General features: G+C 52.0%; 1 protein-coding gene across 2 annotated transcripts in view; it reads left to right on the top strand.

Annotated features, from left to right (window-relative positions):
* Positions 1-696: 696 nt before the first annotated feature.
* Positions 697-15,409, top strand: part of ACTL8 (actin like 8) — a 74,884-nt gene continuing 60,171 nt past the window's right edge. The window contains exon 1 of one of the 2 annotated variants that reach the window (XM_055261952.2): positions 697-907. The gene's annotated coding sequence lies outside the window, so the exon portion shown is untranslated. Of the gene's footprint in view, positions 908-4,710; positions 4,898-15,409 lie in introns of those variants that run through there. The other variant, XM_055261951.2, reaches the window with a different exon arrangement.

The following is a 15,409-nucleotide window of genomic DNA, read 5'->3' as shown; positions in this document are numbered from 1 at the left end:
AATGGCTAAGTGGGCCTAAATTTAAAATAGAGTGAAGCAGCCACTTGCTGACTATGGTTCACACAAGTACCCTGACATCCCCCGAAAACCTGCACCTTTTTATCTTTGGTACTATCTCAGCTCACCTGAACCAACCAATCAGGGCTCAAGTGTATAAACCAATCAGGGCTTGGCTATATCAACCAATGAGAGCTCAGCTGTATTGACCAATCAGAACTAAGCAAATTTCAATCCTTCATTTGCACAACTTGATCTGATTGGGAACCTGGGCAGGAAACTTTGCCGCAAAACCTGATCCTTCCCCTCATTCTTGGGAACTCCCCTTCATTTTCCAGTGGAGGGTGCATCTCCAAGTTTGCAAACTGTTTTCTGTACTAAAGTCTCTTTCCTCCAAATTTCTTTTCAGAGAACTTTTGTGCATAATATAAATGGAAACTTACAGATTGTGCTGCTTTGTGTCTGGTTTCTTTTACTCAGTATAATATGTATATGATTAATGCATGTTGTTTTATGTATTGGTAGTTATTTTCTTTTTCACTGCTGATATTTCATTGTTGCTGGTTGTCAAATTATTGCCTTTCCGCTCCACATTCACCCGTCTTGCCTGCTTGGTAAAAATGGATCTGGGCCCTTTAAATTTTCTCCCTGGCCAGCAGGCGTGCTGGGCTTTGCCAGTAGAGGGCGCTGGGGAGCCCCAGCAGCGGGGAGGTTCCGCTTCCTGCTTGCCACGTGCTCACAGCGTAGGCTGCGGCACCACGTGCAGCCGCTCTCGTGCAGGCGCTTGCAGTGTGCAGCTGAGGTCGGCAGCTCCCACAGCACCCCTTTCAAGTTGTTTTGCAGTGGGTGCCTCTTGTGAGACACTGCTTCTGAGAGCAGCTTTTGTGGCATCTTACAGGGCAGATTTCTGGTACGTTCTAAAAGTTGAATTTCTAACTTTGGCTGGTTGTGGCCCCTGATGGTTTTTTTTTTTTTTTTTTCCTTCCTGTGGCACAGCCATGCCCTCTTAAGCAAGGCCTGGCTGTCAGTCCCCAAGGGTGTGTGTGGGGGGCACTTCTTTGTGGGGGTGGGGAGTGACAGGCTCTACCTCAGCCCAAGGGCTTTTCCTTAGGGACTTGATTTTAGCTTTCGGAGGAGACTTCCATAGCGGCTGTACCTCAGCCACATGTGTGGGGCTGGGGGCCCTTCCTTGGGGGCCCTGGCTTAGCCCCTTGTGGGGGCACTGCCTGCAGGGGGGGTTATCTCAGCCTGGTGGAGGGTCCCTTCCCTGGGGTGAGGGGCTCTTTCTTGAGGTGTCTATCTCAGCCTGATGTGGGGGTCTCTTTTTGGGGCTCTATTTCAGTCCTGGGGTGGGGGGCTGTTCCTTGGGGGCTCCACCTCAGCCCTGGGAGGGCTCTTTTTTTGAGGACATTTTCTCTGTCACAAGTGGCAGGGGGGTGTCTCTTTGGGACTCTACCACAGCCCTCAGGGGCTTTTTCTTTGTGGACTTTATTTCAGCCCTAGGAGGGGACTCTTCCTTGGGAGATCAATCACAGCCGTGGGTAGGGGGGGCCCTTCCTTGGTAGCTCTGGGAGCTCTTCTGTGGGGCTCTATCTTATCCCTTGAATAGGGGCTCTTCCCAGGAGCTGTGCCTCAGCCCTGGGGGCCTCTTCTTGGGAACTTTTTTTTAAATCTCTGGTGGGGGACTTATCTTTGGGGATCCTATGAAAGCTCCCAGGGGCTCTATCTTGGGGACTCTACCTTGGCCTAGAGGGGTTCTTCCTTGAGGGCTTTATCCAGCTCTGGTGTGGGGGATTCTTAGCAGGGGGTTGTTTTTCACAGCTCTGGATGGGGTCTGGTCCTTGGAGACTCCATCTCAGCTCTGTGGGTTGTGGTCGCTCCTTGCGTCTGCTGTTTCTGTATTAATTATCATTCTCTTTACTCCTTATCAGTCAATTTCTTGTTAATTCAGTTCTCTATTATAAGTTAATAATTCTTCATATGAAACTTTCCCTGTAAAAATCACTGTATGGTTTTCTTCTCTTGACTGGACCCAAACTGATACAGAATTGGTGTCAGGAATAGGTATCAGGAGATGGAACCACAGAGGTACCATTTTGGGAGTGGTTTTCTGGTGACTTTGGGCTTGAGTATAGTGTCAAGTTCCTTGCCAATGGGAAATGGGGTGCTAGTTACCCAAGGCATGTGGTGACGTTAAAATTAATCAGTCTATCATTTGTGGTTAAGACAAAATGCCACCTGAGGCACGTGTGTTGGGAGCCAGAGTGATGCTGCACTTGACTGTGTGGCCACAATGAGGACTGTGAGAACCGTGGGGTGGGATGGATCCTTTTGAGGGCTCCTGTCTTCAAGGAACCAGATACTATGCTCTATTTAAAACATATATAAGCAGGCCGGGCACAGGCATGGCGGCTCAGGCCTTTAATCCCAACACTTTGGGAGGCTGCGGCAGGCGGATTGCTTGAGCCCAGGGGTTTGAGGCTGCGGTAAGCTATGATTGCACCGTCGCACTCTAGCCAGGTGACAGAGCAAGACCCTAGCTCTAAAAAATAATAATATAATAAGAATTTGAAAAATGTGTAGATAATGACATAGAAAATGACAAGCCCAGGTCCATTAACTCTTCCCTGGAGCCACAGTCTGAGAATCAGACAGCTTCCATGGCAGCCCTTAAGGAAGTTCTTATTTCTTGCAGCCACAAGGCTGAGACTGCTGAAAATCAAACAAAAAATTTAATTGTGCTGGTTGCTGAATTATGACAACAGTTGGAATCACATCTGGACAAATTAGGGCATGAATCGTGAAAGAATGGGGTCCTGAAACATGGAGTGGGGACATTTGTTGGACTCTGACGAAACTGACAATCTAAACTGCAAGTCACTCTGAGCCCCCCCCCACTCCCGCAACCCCCCATCAAGTGGAAATACCTTGCCCTCCGCAGTGCCGGAGGAGACTGCTCTTCCTCTGTTAAGAAACCCTGTGATAATCTCGGCTGGAGCAGATGCCATTCTCAAGACTCGTCACAGCCACCTGCTGTTGTCAGTAGCCCCTAGCTGTAGTCAGATCTCAGCATGTTCCACGGTGACGGGTATACACGGACCTAGGAGGAAACAGAAAAAGAACGACAAGACTGGTGACGTGTATGGGAGTGGATTCTAAGGGTTTTAGATCCAGGAAGGCAGAATGTAACACTAGACTGGGCTGGATGCATTGATAGGGGCACACTCATTAGAGGTTCTGAATTTGGCTGTCAGCTTCTGCAGCTGGAGGTGGCTCTAACAGCTTGGTTGGTTGACTGAAACTTGGACTTGACAGTAACCTGCAGTTAATGAGGGTTGTGATGTCATGATGTGGAAGAGGGAATCCAAAGGCTTGGGGAGACCGCAATGTTGGACTGCATGTATCATGTCTAATCTGCACTCCCCTGCTGCCACCACCTGTGTTCCACAAGAAGGACCCAAAGACAGAGACATAGAGAGATCCATTAGTGAGGGAGCCCCTTTGTCCTTGAAATGCATGGTGTCTGCTCTCTTTTGTAGGCCACTGTGAATATAGAGGCTGCCTCCATTGAGACGGGCTCCCTGATTTCAGTGGGGATAAGGGGGTCCTGGAGTAGCAGAGACCCAGGGGCAGCACTTCACTGTCAAGGACAAGGTGGGCACACACTGGAAAGGGTAGCAGGAATGTATGGGCAGGTAGAATGCCTTTGCCTGTAGGGATTTCTAGTGGTGGTGAATTGATCAGAGTGTCTTTGGGAATGAAATAAGCGGGCAGCCTACTAGAGTATTATTTCATGTATTTTTATATGTGATAGAAAGTTCTAGGCCCGGTTGCCAAAACCTGGCAATTGATAGTCATGGCTTCTCATCCAGTTTCCAGACCCTAAGTCAATTCACAGACCCAGAATCCCTGGGTGGCCAGGTTCCCTTGAGGAAGGAGCCTGCATCATTGCCATAAATACTTATTGTAAATCTTCCTCCAAACCTTCCTCCAAAGGGACCTGTGACCATTTACCAAAATAATGGGGAAATGGACATACCCAGACAGTTCTGGAGTTGCTTGGCACTCACTCTGAACTGATGCTGGTTCCTGGGGATCTAAAATGCCACTCTGGCTCATAAGTCAAAGTGGGGCTTGTGATGATCAGGGATAGAGTCTTAGCTGTAGTGTGACTCACAGTAGATTTGCTTGGTCCATGCCCACCCCGAAGTTATTTTCTGAGCTCCTGAATAAACAATTAGAGTGAGCACACTTGGTAATTATCCATTTTCTTCTCTCTTCTTCCCATTTTTGTTTTATAAGCAAGTTTTTGGGAGTCGACTTTATAGTCTTTAGGTGACAGAATGTTCCATGGAACTGTGATTGGTGTTTAGGTCATAATAAATATAGTCCACGACGACTCCTGGGCCTATTAGTCTCCTTGTTTTGGGGAGTGAGTGAGAACTTGTAAGAATGATAGCTGCGTCTTCTTAGATAGAAATACGCAGTTGTGTTGTTGTACAGGACTTCAGTGGTGTGCAGGAGGATTCATATGGAAGCTAAGTAGTCAAAGAGATGGGGTTTTCTGTTATCAATTATTGTTTTTCTATGTCCAATCACCCTTCTTGCCTGCCTGGTGAAAATGGATCTGGGCCCTTTAAATTTTCTCCCTGTCCAGGCAGCAAGCTGGGCTTTGCCAGTAGAGGGCGCCTGGGAGCCTCTGCAGCAGGGACCTTCTACTTCCTGGTTGCCACGTGCTCACAGGGCCTGCTCCTGCAGCACGTGCAGCCACTCAGTGCTGGCGGCTGCGGTGCTCAGCAGAGGCCAGCAGCACCTTATTTTAGGCAGTTTTGTAGTGGGTGCCTCTGGTGAGGCACCTTCTGTAAGCAGCTTTTGTGGCACCCTGCAGAGCAGACTTCTGGTAAGTTCTACAGGTTGGCTTTCTTGCGAGTTCTGCTGGTGTGCACCAGACCAACTTTTTTTCCCCCCATGTAGTGAGGCACAGCCATACCCTCTTCAGCAAGGCCTGGATATCAGCCCTCAGGGGTGTTTGTGGGAGGATGCTTGTTTCTGGGTGGAGGCTCCTCCTTGGGCACTCTCTCAGCTCAGGTTGAAGAGCTGTTCTTTAGGGGCTTTGCCATAGCACTGGAATAGAAGCCTCTTCCCTGAGGGCTGGATGTCAGCCCTAGAGAAGGTGCGTTTGCTTGATACTCTAGCTCAGCACTGGGTGGGGTGGGGGACTCTTGCTTCTGAGGGTCTCCTTCAGCCCTGGGGGGCAGCAGCTGCTCCTTTTGTCTCCTAAACCTATATTCTTCAGAGTTCCCTTTCCTTCTTTCTAGCCAGTTTCTTGTTAATTCCACCTCCCATTATGGTTAATAATCCTTTATATGAAACTTACCTATTCAAATGACTGCACAGCTTCCCCCTCCTAATAGCTTGCAGAGTGATGCCCATTGTGCATACTGGCCAGTTTGTCCACAGTTTTCCTGTGGACATTTCCAATTTGGGGCTATTAGGAATAATCTATGACGTGTATTCTTGAGTGGATGGGCTTTTTTATGTGATATGTTTTCATATCTCTTGGATAAATACCTCGAATGAGGTTCCTTTGGGAAGGCCAGACCACAGGGCTTTCAATTTGTCTAGAGGGTGCTGAGGAGCTGCTGGAAGTTTTGTGGGTCTGTTTTCAGTAACACTGATGGATTCGATGTGGATCTTAGAAGGAGTGAATGGGAGGGGAGATGCCAGTCTTCAATTCCCCAGATGAGGGTGGCAGCTCAAACTGGTGACTTGGCGTGGGACTTTGCTCCATCGTCTTTTTCCTAATCTGTGAAATGGGTTTTTCACAGGCGTGCATAGGATCGTTTGCAGGACTGAGTGGGATGATGCATGAGGGGCACTTGGCATGGGGCTGTCATGGAGCAGATGCACAGTGGTGGCAGCCAACAGGACTGCCATTTTTAGGTGTTTCAGGCAGGATGTCCTAGCTTCCCCTGGTGCTAACCATTATGTGTTCACAGTCCAAGAGCCAAGGGGGGTGGCAAAGGGTCTTGGTGCCCTGCTCAGAGACATCTCTGGACCCAGAAGGTGGGGCACAGCTGCCCGTTGCTGTGCAGTGCCGGACACTTTCTGATGCCTTGTGGCATCCCTCAGAGGAGTGGGTGGACAAGATGGCCTTGGGTTCTGGGCACTTTGCCCAGCCCCCTGACAGTCACCCCAGCTGGCATCTTGCCTGTCCAAGCCCTGAGCTGCTGTGCCTCAGCAAGTCAAGCGGCCATGATTAGTCAAATGAAATTTCCATCTGTTGAAGAATTTACGAGAGTTATTACTGGCCATAAAACTGATCTGAGGAGAAAGATGGATCCGAGGGGGTAAGTGCCTCTAATTATGTACGGCGGTGACTTTTAAATAAGGTAGCACAAGTCCTTATTGGAGGGAGCCAGGTCCCTATCCCCGTCTGGGCCCAGAATGTGGCCAGGCTGGTGGGGGTGGGTGCTTCACTGCAGAGGGAGGAAAGAGGAGCTACCCTATGCAAACTCGGGGACAGGGGTCATTGTGGCTTTTTTTTTTTTTTTTTGGTAAAGACAAGGTCTTGCTATGTTGTCCAGGCTGGTCTCAAACTCCTGGGCTCAAGCAGCCCTCCTGGCCTCCTAAAGTGCTGGGATTACGGGTGTGAGCCATTGTGCTTGGCCATTGTGACATTTAGAAAGAACTTAGATGCAAAAGGGCCTAGCGCAGTGCCTGGCATGCAGCAGTGACTTAATAAATGCATGTTTCTGCTTTACCTGCTTCCCTCCCTTCTACCTCTGGGGACTGAGCTGGGCTGCTTACTGGATGCAGGCAGTGGTCTCCCTGGGCCAGGCTCTTGTTGGCACAGACTTTGTGTGATCCGCCCAGGTAACCTTGCTGGGCCTCCATAGCTTCGACTTTAAAGTGGGACAATTAATTACCAAAGGAACACGGGGAAGGCAGGCTTTTGGGTATGTGGGCCCAACCTTGTTTTGTTTTTTTTTTTGGGAGTCTCGCTGTTTCACCTAGACTGGAGTGCAGTAGTGCGATCTTAGCTCACTGCAACCTCTGCCTCTTGGGTTCAAGTGATTCTCCTGCCTCAGCCTCCCAAGTAGCTGGGATTACAGGCGCCCATCACCATGCCCAGCTAATTTTTGTATTTTTAGTAGAGACGGGGTTTCACCATGTTGGCCAGGCTTGTCTCGAACTCCTTACCTCAGGTGGTCCGCCCTCCTCAACCTTCCAAAGTGCTGGGATTACAGGCGTGAGCCGTCGCGCCCGGCCCTGTTCTTAACGCATGACTTAGCTCTAATGCGTCCAGCATCTAGGGAAGGAGATCACATCGTGGGTTTCTCCTCATCTCAGGTGGGAAGGTCTCGGGGGTCCATGTGCTCACCTGAGGTCACCTGGATCCCAGATGGTCCTGCTTTCTTGGAGGAATGTGGCTTTAAAAGGCCAACCCCTAACCTTCACCTTACTCAAGATACTGAGAACAAGACCACTTGGGAGCAAGTGTGGCCTCCTGGTGGCTGGGGAGAGCCGCGAGATGGTTGGTGCTGGAAATTCTGCCTGGAGTCCGGCATAACTGAGTTCCCAGGACCCAGGGTGGAGACGAATAACCCCATCCCAGGGAGTCCGAGCCTTCAAATGTAGGGCTCCGGGGCCTGAGACTCTGAGGTCCTGCAGCAAATTTGTGGCAGGTCCACTGACTGCTAGGCCAGGGGTCTTGTCGCTGGTCCATGCGGAAAGGAAGGATGGCTACTTTCCGTTCCTCCCCTGACCACCGCCCCATCAAGCACAGACCAGGCCCCACCCCCTGGGCCATTTAAAACTAGAGGCCCAGGTGCTGTGGCCACGCTTTCAGACCGTGGAGTTAGCTGTTAAAAGGCTCACACCTGGGCTGGGAGCCGTCGGAATTCAGTCTTCCTGAGGCCCTGGCTCACCTCCGGGCAGGTAGGTCTCACCGTGGGTCCCTTTCTGTCGGCGAGGCAGCTTGAGTGTGACTGTTTGGCAGTGGTTGTGCACTGTCTGGAGCCCCTGGTCCCCAATATCAAACCCCAGGGGGTTGGGCTGCAGGCAGGAGCCCAGGGGCCGGCGTTTGTGGTGGGGCTGCAGGAAAAACCGAGCTTCTCTGGTCAGGTGGCCTGTGTGGGTGGCCTTCTCCTTGGTGCCCCCTCCAGGCCTTGTTCCCCGGTGACTCCCGAGCTGTGGGCTCCAGGTGGCAGTGGAGGGGCTCCCAGCTCTGGCGCTTTCTGCGTGGCCTCCCGGGGACTCAGTTTTCCTCTGCGTCCGTTGGGGTGGTAGGGCTGCCTGGTGGGGCCTGGGCAATAATGGAATGAGTGTGTGTGAGAGAGGGGGACCCCAGGCCTCTGATTCCTCGTTCGCCTTTTGGGGCCAGGCTAGGAAAAGCGGTGGGGAAGCGCTTGGCTCGCTGCGGCAAGTTGATGTCTCTTGGACTGAGACCTTTGGGCCAGAGTGGTCTAGGTCTCTGGGAATTTTCATTTCATCCTGCAATGAAAGAGCCTGGCCTGTGGGTCCCCAGACACTGTGGGCTCTGGGACAGCTATGGAATTTCTGTCTTTGGATGGCTTCTATCGTGCTGAGGGGTTCATTCTCTCTGGGTTTCATGTTGTTTAAAACCAGGTGGGCTGGGGAGTGGGAGTGTGTGGGGGCTGTGTTGATGCACCCCTGTGTTGGCCCCGAGCTGGCCCACTGCTCCTGTGACCTCGCTTTCAGACTGTACAGTCAAGTGACGGGGTAGTGTGGTCTTTAGAAAGGCTCCCCGGAGGTGCTGGCATCCCTGGTTCCCTCTTAGTCATAATATGTGACCTCCATGGCTTTCCCATCTCAAACTCAGGGTGGAGTGGGTCCCTCAACCCCCTTCCCCACTTCTGTGGGACCCTCAGCCCCTCCCTGTGTCCCCTGCCTCCAGCCTGGGAGGAGGTTCTGACGAACTGGAGGGCTGCAGATCCCCCTGCTGGCTCAACAGCCTTTGTAAGCAGCTCTTTACGTTTTCCCCACCCTGTTCCTCCTTAGCCGCAGGCCCTCACCATGAGAGGGTTCCCAGGATTTCTGAGTTTTTGCTGGCACCTGGGGCAGGGGAAGGCTTATGGCAAAATGTTCCTTAGTCTTTTCTCCCCCATTCCTTCCCCCTGCAAAAAAGGATGAGCGGTTGGGAGCCTTGGGGCTGACAGGTTTTGTGAGTGTGCAGTGGGGGCTTCCGCCCTCGGAAAACAGGGGTTGGCCCTCTGGAAACGGGTTGTGATGGAGCTCCGTGCTTTACCGGCTGACGACTCAGCAGGTCTGAGCCTCAGCTTCCTGTTTACTAAATGGGCTAACTGGGACAATGATTGATCTAGTGCCTTCTATCATGATAATCATTATTTTTGATAATATATCCCAGACAAGAATAGCAAAGGTTGGAAAGCAGCTCTGTGTTGAGCTGAGCGGGGCTCGGGAAGCCCTGGTGGGGGCGGGGGGAGGGGGGCTGTGGGGTGCTGGTGCTTTCATGGAGGCAGAAGCCTCTGGCTGGTCCCTTCCCTTGGTGGACAGCTATGGTCCAGTTCCCAGCTGACGGTGGGGCTGGCCTTAGGTGTGACCCAAGGGGTGGGTAGAGGCCAGGGAAGCTGCTCTGTATCCCTACAGTGCACAGGCCGGCGCCTGCTGCAGTCATCCTGCCTCAAATGTCAACAGTGCTCGGGCTGAGACACCCTCAAGCTCCATGCCTGGCACATAGTTGGCTCTCCATAAAGCTTGGATGAATACCAATGGGCAAGCCAGGGGGCACTGGTCATAAAGTCAGCCTGAAAAGTGGGGGTTCACTTCCAGCCCAGTGTTTCTTCCTATTGCTCTGTTAGGCATGGTCAGGAATGCTACAAGGTTCTGACAGGCAGCTTCCAGTCCTGGGTACCCTTGGAGGTGGGGTTGGTGATGCTATGACTTCAGCAGTCTAAGCTCCTGGGGGCCCCTCCACAGCATCTCTCATCCTAATGCCTATTGGGTTCAGCTTCGTCCTCCTTGTCTCGCCCCCACGCTGTTGATGATCTGCCAGCCCCACTTGGCATGCCTGATGTGGCCTGAGAGCCTGGGTTTTAATAGCTGAATATTTCTTTAAAAGAAATTCCACTTGTCTCGAGACCCTCATTCCTCCAGCTTTGCCGGCCTGGCTCCCCAGGGGGAGTTCATGCAGAAACTGATGTGTTAACAGGCTACAGTGTCTCCCTTTCCATCTCTCCATTTAGCCTCCCTTGGAGATGGCCTGGTCGCTGGCTGTCTGTGCCCCTGCCCAGTGGCCCAAGATGGCACATGACTTGGGGCCCCCAGATCTGGGTAGGGGGGCTGTATAGACACCAGATGTCAGAATCCACCCAGGTAAAGCCACCATGATGCACAAGTCCCAGGTGCCAACTGTGCGGCGGTTGGGGGCTCCAGCCAGAGCGGAGTTGGAAGGGATGCTGCTGGAATCCAGCTTGTGGGGAGATGGTACCAACTGGAGGTGCTGGATGCTTCCTTCCCTGAGATGAGCAGGCAGGGATCACCGGGCCTGGGGCTGCGTGGAGCAGGTTGGGGCTGGCCTTCCTCCTCTGGGTCCCTGAGTGTGGTGAGCCTGGAGGAAGAGAAACATATCAACTTGGCTGTCCAGGCCAAGTGTACTAAAGAGTATCCTCCACGCGGGCAGGGATTTTTATCTGCCTTAGTTCACTGTGGTGTCCTGGTGCCTAGGAGAGCGCCTGGCACGGAGGCTGCACTGTCCCCCACTCCTTGCCTCCAAACCACCCCTGCTTGAGCTCTACCTACAGACAGGACCCTGTGCTTTTTACACATTAACTCATCAGACACTTGCAATAACCGTACGGAGTTGGTGTGATAACATACCCATTTGACAGGTGAGGAAACCAAGGCCCAGGGAAGTGAGGTCACGTGCCCAAGCCCCTCTCCATGGTAGGCTATGTAGCATCTCTTAGGTCTCAGCTCAGGGTTCTCGTCTTAAGAGGTCTGACCAGAGCCCTGGCTCCGTTCCACACACAGTGTCATTGTTGCTCCCTCGTAGCACATGTCACCCGGCTCTCTGTAAATGTCTGATTCACTCACTTATTCATGATCTGTCTCCACTCCCTGGAATGTGAAGTCTCTCAGGACAATGTCTGGCCCCTTGCAGGGCAGAGCTGACTGGTCTGACCTGACATCTGTGCTCTTACCCACCGGGCTTTCCTGCCTGCCTGGTTTGATGAGCCGTGGTTTCATTGCATCTGGCATGGGCACCGTTTCCCGGGTCCTAGGATGCGAGGCAGAGGTTCCCTTGAGACCTCTCTCAACTCCCAGGGAGTTAAATCTCACCCCAGGTTTTAGAGCAGCCAACTTCCCGTGGCCTGCCCTCCTGCAGAGTAATTACTGTAATTTCCCCAGTGTCACCCTCAGCCTTTGGATGATATTGTGACCGAAATGTGAGAAGCAGTGACACTCCATGACACTCCCAGTCCTTGTAATTGAGGCTTTGAAAGCACTGCTGACATCTCCAAAGGCATCTGGGTGCTCCGTGGCTGTGATGGAGATGGCACCTCTGAACCCTGGCTTTTTGACTTTGGCTGCTTTGCAAATGTAGTGACTAATAGATGTGATGTGTTGATTCACTCCCCTGTCTTCTCAAAATTGCGTTCACATCCCTAATCCAATCTGGAGCCTTGTAGCAGCCTCGTGAGGCTGGGACTGGTACTTTGGCCCTGACTTAATCGGCAGAGAAGTTGTGCATTCCTTGAAATTGTACAGCGTATGAGTAGCAGAGCCTGGCTCAAACCCGGGTCTTCTGTTCCCATGTCACGCACTGTCTGGGACCTCTTCTGTGCAAATATCCCATTCAAGAGGGCCTCCTGATTATTCTACCACTATCTAAAGTTGGTTGCAGAGTAGCAATAGCAAAAGCAAAAGTCATAACCTTGGGCGCTGACAGCCTGTCAGGCACCATCCTAATTGACTTGCCAGGTGTTAATGCATTTATTCCTCCCTGAAGCCCACTGTGGTGGGGGCTGTGATTATCCCCCCTTTACAGATGAGGAAACTGATGCCCAGAGAGGGTATACTTAGCCCAGGCCTAGGAGCCACAATGTGATGGAGCTGGGATTGGAACCCACGCAGTCTTCAGAGGCCAAGCTTTAACCATCCTGCCACATGAATCATCCAGAAAGCCATCATTCCTGGAATGCACTGCATTTTTTTCTCAGGGGTGTTCATTTGTTCATTCATTCCTAAGCTATGGTTGAATGAACGAATGAATCTTTTATGTACTGACCATTGTTCTAGGTGCTGAGGATTCAGTCCTGGGCAAAACAGACAAAGTTCCTGCCCCCGTGCAGTTCCATTCTAGTTGGGGGAGACACAGTAAGCAGATGATGAATGCAGTTTCAGGTTGGGAGAACTATGGAGAACAATGAATGGAAATGGAACAGAGAGTGATGAAGAAGGTGACTTTGGCCACAGTGGTCAGGGACAGGGGAAACAGACACTTGAAGGAAGCAAGACGGGTGAGCATCATGAGGAAGAGGTTCCAGGCAGAGAGCAGTGTGTGCAAAGGCCCTGTGGTGGGACTGTCAGGGCCTGCTCTGGAAACAGTGAGGAGGGCATCAGGAGGTGAGGTCAGAATGGTAAGAGTGAGGAGATGCTGGGGTTGCATCGGATGACAGGATCCGACTTCGCTGCTGGGGACAGAGCCAGGGGATGAGGCGGAGGCAGGGGGGCCAGTGTGAGGGCCGTCCCTGTGGTACGGGGGAGAGACGATGCTGGCAACTTAGCCTCAGGGTGCTTCTAAAGAGTCTCTTCTTAGACATCGCTCTCTTCCCTTTCCTCCCGGACTGACGTCTGCACGTCCTTCTCTCCCGGCTAAGACCTTCCCTGCACTCCTGGAGGTTGAGTTTGGCCTCATCTAGGCCTGTGGCTGGGCGCGTGGCTCCCAGGCACTGCTCTTTTGTGGTTGCCTTGTCCAGTGGTTTCTTGGTGCGCAGTAAGCCCTTTGCTTTTTGGGTATTGACTGTAGATCAGTGCTCACCGCGTTTATCCTCCATAGCTGCTTTATTATTATTTTTGGCATCTGCAGAAATAACCTGCTTTATGTGTTGCCTGCTCAGTTATGTCTCATTGTTGCCTTTATTTATTTATTTCAAACGAGACAATGCCCCTGCTTGGCATCTCGGCTCACTCGGGTGCCGTGACTGCTGACACGGGAGGAATGATGCTGCGTTACTCAAGCAGGTGGCAGTGTGGCTTTTCTCGAAAGCGTGAGGCCCCGGCCTCTCTGGGTGTGCAGAACGGGTGCTCGTGAACCCCTCTGGTGGGACTGGGTGTCTGTGGGTTCAGTCCTGGGGGGGGGCAGGGGTGACAGTGTATGTGATGTGGGGTTTTAGAGAATCAGTCAGGGCTCCGTGTGCGTAAGCAATAGAAATTGCGTCTGGCCAACTTCAGCAGAAAAGGAATCATCAGAAGGAAACTCTTGTATCTGAAGTTGGGCCAAAGGACTGGCTGGGAAAAGGTGGGAACCCACCTAGCTCTGGTCAGGAATGGGGTGGCGGGAGGGTGGGGGTGGGTGGGTGGTGTTTCTAGCAAGATCTGCTCAAGGCCCTCTGGGGACCCCACCAGGATGGGTGGCTCCAGCCAGCTTGAGAATTTTGCAAGACTGGAAATCCATGTACCCAGAGAGAAGGGACCTAACTGGTGGGGATTTGACCCTGTGGCCAGACCTGGCCTGGCAGTGTGCAGGGCTCATGTTCAAAAGTCTTGTCAAGACCGCAGTTTGTGGAGAGGATCACTCCTGGAAAGGAATTTTGGGGTGCTGGTGTCAGAAGAAGAGAGACTGGGCACTTGGCTGCTACAAGTACCTCCTGTACCCTAAAAGAGCCACACGTGTGAGCTTGTCTTGGTCTTTTAAGATGCTAAGGATGGAGAATATCATCAAATGGAATGTTAAATTATAGGACCGAGTTCCTCTGAGCCAATGAAGGGGCTGGGCTCAGAGTGCAGAGAGGTTTCCGGGTCTGGGGAGGTTTTGGACATGCTGATCCAGCTGGACCTGTAGGGCTGGGTTGCCTGGAATAGGAGGGGGGTTTGGGGAATGGAGCTCCGAGTCAGGCTCACTGCAGGGGCAAAGGCCTGGAGGCTGGGTTTGGTGGAGGTGAGGGGCAGAGTTGCTGATTCACTGCTAGGGAGTAGGGAGTGAGGCTGGAGCTGCAGGCTGAAGATGTCTTTGGACACCAGGCTGAGGAGTGTAGTCTTGGGAGGGTGACTGTGTCAGGAAGCAGAGCGGGAGGAGTGGTCCACTGCTTTGTGACATCCCTACTATGTGCCTGACACTATACTAAGTGCTTTGTTGTAGCCTGTTTCACCTACCGATGCTGATATTTCCCATATTATACAGATGAAGATACAGGGGGTCAGAGAGGTTAAGTGACTTGGACAAAGTCACATAGTGAGTCAGTCGCAAAGAAGGTCCTGCTTCTTGCTACGTGGCCCAGGCCTGGCCAGTATTCTCCGCTGGTCTGTGTTGCAGAATCGCCAGCTGTGAAGTTAGGCAGCCTGCTGATCTGTCCTGTCGAGTGCCTTGATTCTTTTCCTTCAGCCTTCCCTTCCCCGGTATCCCTAGAGCACACTGGGCATGGCCGTGGGCTGGCAGGGATGGCAGAGTGTAGGGAGAGGGTCTGGGGAGACTTCCTCCTTGTCTCTGCAGAGCTGTTTCTCTTCTCTCTGTTCCCTCTGTGAAGAGCTGGAACAAAGCTAGCAAAATCAGAGTCAGCGGAAAAACCTAATTTTCACCTTAGACACGTTTGTAGCTGGCAGATAGTAACCCACCTTCTAGACTTTCCTTCCAGACAGGGCTGAGCTGAGTCCTGCCCTGGACATTGGGAGACCCTCTCTGTCACGAATTCCCTGCCTCTTGTTAGGCAAGACAGTTCTCCTCTGTAAGCCTCAGTTTGTCCACCAGTAAAAAGGGGGTGGTGGTGATCGTGGCGGGGTGTTACAAGCCCACATGTCTGCAGGGGCCCTCCAGGAGAGACAGAGGCATGCAATAAACCAGGCGCAGGGCAGAAGAGGGCGTGGGAACACAGGGGCCTGGTGGGCACGTGCTCAGCTCATAGAGTCACCCCAGCTCAGGGCTAACCAGCTGTTGCTGTGTAGGGCTTCTTGGGCCACATCTTTGGATTATTTTCAAGAAAATCCAGAAATCTGAACTATGCTCCAAAATAATTGAAATTTTAAATGTTAGCAACTTATTTGAAATTTTTGAAAGATAGTATAGGCCAATAATAGTAGCTCCATGGGCTGAAACTGGCCTGTGGGGTCACCAGCTTGCAGTGTCTGGAATATTTGGGTCTCCTCCAGCCAGATGAGCTATGGCTACATTTAATAGGTATATAAATAAAAATCAAATATTTGCCTTCTA

The sequence above is a fragment of the Symphalangus syndactylus genome, chromosome 22 (assembly GCF_028878055.3).
Source record: "Symphalangus syndactylus isolate Jambi chromosome 22, NHGRI_mSymSyn1-v2.1_pri, whole genome shotgun sequence".
Classification (NCBI taxonomy): domain Eukaryota; kingdom Metazoa; phylum Chordata; class Mammalia; order Primates; family Hylobatidae; genus Symphalangus; species Symphalangus syndactylus.
The sequence above is the reverse complement of the archived record's forward strand: the minus strand, read 5'-3'. Positions and strand labels throughout refer to the sequence as shown.